This window comes from Heterodontus francisci, chromosome 7 (assembly GCF_036365525.1).
Source record: "Heterodontus francisci isolate sHetFra1 chromosome 7, sHetFra1.hap1, whole genome shotgun sequence".
Classification (NCBI taxonomy): Eukaryota; Metazoa; Chordata; class Chondrichthyes; order Heterodontiformes; family Heterodontidae; genus Heterodontus; species Heterodontus francisci.
In genome coordinates this window covers 69,593,855-69,599,280 of record NC_090377.1, presented here as the reverse complement: position 1 = coordinate 69,599,280, position 5,426 = coordinate 69,593,855, and positions in this window count along the sequence as shown.

Below are 5,426 nucleotides of genomic sequence, written 5' to 3'. Positions count from 1 at the left end.
CTTCCTGTAATGACCCATGTGCTGCTAACCATGCTGCAGCTACTGACCTCTCTGACAACTGCCAGCCATGCCTTCTTTGTTTGCCTGGTGGGCTTCTTCCTGCCACTCTCTGGAAATAAAATGTTCCTCCTGGCTCAGACCCCCTCTAGTATAACCTCCAAGGAGGCATCACTGAACCATGGGGCCACCCTACCACGATAAACTGCCATCTGATTGACCTGAAAGTCTGTTCCCTCAGACTTTACACTCTCTGGCTGCATTCACTTTGAAGGCTGACAAGAGCCCTTTAAAAGGGGCCTGCCACTTCCAGATCCCACCTCCTGATCGTGCCCACCGCCCGTAATTGGATGGATATCACGAAGGCCCACTAATTGGTCACCTTCCGCAAAATGCTGGCACGTATCGCACTCTGACCTCCAGCAGGGTCAGGACCCAGAAATGGTCTCAGCATCAGGGTGCCAACGATCTCAGCAAAATCCAGCCCTCTGGCTCTCAGCCACTGGTTTTCTCTCTTCTTTCTGTTGGCCTCTCATGCTTTTTCTAGATATGGCAGTGTTTGTAAGGACAGAGTGGTCAATGGAGGGTTTGGAGAAGGGAAATGATTAAAGCAGTTTTGAAAGGGAGGGGCCAGAACCTGAGGAGACAGAGCCATTCATAATGTCACTAGTATGGAAGTCATGAAGGGAAGTTGGGACATTCGCAGTTTAGTGGGATTGGAGTCAAAGGAAAATAGATGGGGCTTGTGGATGAGCTGAACTTAGAAAGAGCATGAGGGGAGAAACTAAACTAAAGACAGGTGCATGTTCAGGGCTCAGGCAGGGGGAGCCTGGAAAGAGATTTGATTTGGGCGAAAGGGGAAGGTATGATACTCAGAAACAGCTGAATGGATGATCTCAATTTTAGGACAAAAAAATCCATGAGCTCCACACATTTGTTGGAGGTGAGGGTGGAGGCAGATGGGAGAGGCTTTAAGGAGCCTGGGCATGCTAGTCTAACTTCTAAATTTAGCAGGAGCACCAGAGTTACCATAGATCAATTGGTGAGCTTCCAAATCATAGGCATTTTCATTAACATAATGCCTGCATTATACTTGTTATGTGGAAGAACGTGGGGCTGTGCACTAAAACTTGGGCAGTCAGTTTTCCCTCATGCTAGATGCCACAGTGAATCTGGCAATATGGCGATTCCAGGTGTGCTAAAGTGAAAATCTGGGGCTATCTGGAATCGAGTTAAAGTTTTCATCCACTACAGTCCAACGCCAACCCTACACAAATCCGCATCTTAAAGTGACATTTGATCCTCTGAAAATTGTTATAAACTAATTTCAATGTTTTTCTTTATGGTATGAAAAAGTAAAGCCTCCTGCCCCCACTCTCATAACATTAGAATTAGCCACTCAGGAAGCAACAAATAGTGCAAGAGCATCTTTGGCTCAGCTCATAGTGTCATAGAGTTATACAGCACAGAAACAAGCCCTTTGGCCCATCGTGTCAGTGCCAGCCTTCAAGAACCTATCTATTCTAATCTCACTTTCCAGCACTTGGCCCATAGCCTTGTATGCTATGGCATTTCAAGTGCTCATCTAAATACTTCTTAAATGTTGTGAGGGTTCTTGCCTCTGCCACCCCTTCAGGCAGTGTGTTCCAGATTCCAACCACCCTCAGGTGAAAAAAGTTTTCCTCAAATCCCCTCTAAACCTCCTGCCCCTTACCTTAAATCTATGCCCCCTGATTATTGACACCTCTGCTAAGGGAAAAAGTTTCTTCCTAGCTACCCTATCTATGCCCCTCACAATTTTGTATACCTCAATCAGGTCCCCCTTCAGCCTTCTCTGCTCTAAGTAAAACAACCCTAGCCTATCCAGTCTCTCTTCCTAGCTGAAATGCTCCAGCCCAGGCAACATCCTGGTGAGTCTCCTCTGCACCCTCTCCAGTGCAATCACATCCTTCCTATAGTGTGGTGACCAGAACTGTACACAGTACTCCAAATGTGGCCTAACTAGCATTTTATACAGCTCCATCATAACCTGCCTGCTCTTATCTTCTATGCCTCAGCTAATATAGGCATGTATCCTATATGCCTTCCTAACCACCTTATCTACCTGTTCTGATGCTTCTGATGCCTTCAGTGATCTATGGACAAGTACACCAAGGTCGCTCTGACCCTCTGTACTTCCTAGGGTTCTACCACCCATTGTATATTCCCTTGCCTTGTTAGTCCTCCCAAAATGCATCATCTCACACTTCTCAGGATTAAATTCCATTTGCCACTGCTCTGCCCATCTAACCAGCCCGTCTATATCATCCTGTAATCTAAGGCTTTGCTCCTCATTATTTACGGCACCACCAATTTTTGTGTCATCTGCGAACTAACTGATCATATCTCCTTTATTTACATCTAAATCATTAATGTACACTACAAGCAGCAAGGGTCCCAGCACCGATCCCTGCAGTACACCACTGGTCACAGGCTTCCAATCGCAGAAACAACCCGCGACCATCACCCTCTGCCTCCTTCCAATAAGCCAATTTTGGATCCAATTTGTCAAATTGCCCTGGATCCCATCGGCTCTTACCTTCTTAACCAATCTCCCATGTGGGACCTTATCAAAAGCCTTACTGAAGTCCATGTAGACTACATCAACTGCTTTATCCTGATCTACACATCGAGTCACCTCCTCAAAAAATTCAATCAAGTTTGTTAGATATGATCTCCCCTGACAAAGCCATGCTGACTATCCTTGATTAATCCCTGCCTCTCCAAGTGGAGATTAATCCTGTCCCTCACAATTTTTTCCAATAGTTTCCCAACCACTGATGTTAGACTCACCAGCCTGTAATTACCTGGTTTATCCCTGCTACCCTTCTTGAATAATGGTACCACATTCACTGTCTTCCAGTCCTCTGGCACCTCTCCTGTGGCCAGAGAGGATTTGAAAGTTTGTGTCAGCGCTCCTGCTATCTCCTCCCTTGCCTCACATAACAGCCTGGGAATCATCTCATCTGGACCTGTTAAAACCATTAATACCTCCTCCCTTTCAATGCTAATTTGTTCGAGTACATCACAATCCCCCTCCCTGATCTCTATACCTACATCGTCCTTCTCCATAGTGAACACAGATGAAACCTAATCATTTAAAACCTCACCCGTCTCCTCCGGCTCCACACACAGATTGCCACTTTGGTCCCTAATGGGCCCTACTCTTTCTCTGGTTATCCTCTTGCCCTTAATATACTTATTAGACGCCTTAGGATTTTCCTTTATCTTGCCTGCCAGTGTTTTTTCATGTCCCCTCTTAGCTCTCCTAATTTCTTTTTTAAGTACCCCCCTGCACTTTCTATACTCCTCTAGAGCCTCCATTGTTTTCAGCCCTCTGAATCTGCCATACGCCTCCTTTTTTTTTCCTTATCCAATCCTCTATATACCTTGACATCCAGCGTTCCCTGGACTTGTTGGTCCTACTCTTCACCTTTACGGATGAGAAAGTTAATAGCAGTTTCAAGAGCTGAACATTGCATTCCACAGTTACCAGATTCAAGTCAGGTAGCGTTGCTGTTACTGTACTCTAAGGTGTGACTAAGACTAATATAAACTGTGTTATCTTCTGGATGCCAACCCAAGATCTCAGCCATTATTTATTTTTATTCTAAAATTACAACACGTTTGTTCTACCTCTGTGAGTTAGGAACCTCTACACTCTTACTAAAAGGATTCACTTTAGGACATGGCCTGAACCCGAATTCGATTATCACCTTATCATCTTAAGAGGTGGATTCTCTTATTGGGACTGCACTATGGCATGATAAACTGGCTGATCACTGTGTTACATTATATATTACAGTTACGAAACATTTGAATTTCCAAGATACTAAGAAATTAATTACAGATATTGAGATACACCGATGTGGGCTTTTAAAAGGAAATTGTAATTCACCTGAGTGTAATCCAACAATTACACTGATCTTTCAGAATGTAGAAAAATATGTCAATGGTTTAAATGTTACCAGTATATATATATTGACTATATTGGTACGCGTGTGCTGGTATTTAAAACAGAATTTGAAAGATAAACTCGATCTAGGTAAGTGATTAGAATTTCATACCAGGCTTGCAAAATGCAACGATGGGCGATACAAGTGGCATCCCTTACTCTTAGTTCGGCGAGCGGAATTGTTTTAAGCGGAATGACACTTCCGTCAAATACTCTTTATAGTTATAATTAAGATTTTGGAAATACGTTTAACAATACATACATCACAGTTTGCAATGGCACACGGTCTCGGTGTTGTCACTCGTTTATGAGATGTAATAAAGGTGCGTGGCGATACGCTGTTAAAATGTCTAATCATTGCATTGAACTTAACAGCTATTTTAAAATGGATTTCAGGGTTGTGTATATATGATATATATTGTTAAACTATCAAAACCATTGCATTTTCCTAATATGAGTTTACTTCCCCCTTGAATTTCATAACCTTGACTTCTTATATGTGTATTTTCCGACAAAATCACTTTATTCGAATCCCAATACATCGAGTGTTCGCATTCTTTGTAAAATTACAAATCTGTTATAACTTCCTCAACCTTCCAACTGCTTCATTGAAAATCCAAATACTTTAAGAATTGCAGCCCTTGCTTTATACCCTTTGAATTCAATTGTTTGGTTTTGCTTCAGTTTCCTGCCGCGAGATAAATTCAATATTTGTGCAGCGAGACATGTAAGGGCAGCATTTGTGTAATGAAACAGTTCATTTAAAGTTTCAAAGTTTGCGTCACGGTACTGTTAATCTATATTTCCCGAAATACGTCTAATGAAGGAATGTATTCCTTATCTGCGCTCTGTTTTTATATTAACATCACTGTAATTTTGGACTGAGTCATTTTACTTTGAATAAGTCCGAAATGCGGTGTCGTCACAAAATAACAATTATATTCCTCTGTAAAAAAAAGTATTATGTTGCGAAGTACTGGTATAATTTTGGGTGGATAACAGGTGTCCGGTTACTTCCATGACCAGAAAGAACTTTTGCTTTCCACACTGTCTTGCTTAATTCTTATTCACGCAGTCGTTAAACCTGCGTTTTAATTCACCTTCAGTTTATGGGACTTGTGGAATAGTCTGAAAGCAATAATGCATCCTGTTTTTTGTTGGATGTCAATTCGGGAAAGCAATTCTTTTCTGTCTACAACAATGTATTGCTCTGTGTTTCACGCAAAACGCTGTATGAAATTGGAATTCTCCGTGTAATTGATCTTATTCTCTTTTCTTCTTGACAATAGTTAGTTTATCTTGTGACCTATATCAGCTGCCACATGCTTTTCAGGGTAATTGAGTTCTAAATCCACTGTCCACATACGCTCTCCTTTTAAACCATTGCCCCCTTCCGTTTTCTTCAGAATGTAATTCACGATCAGTCTAATTGCGC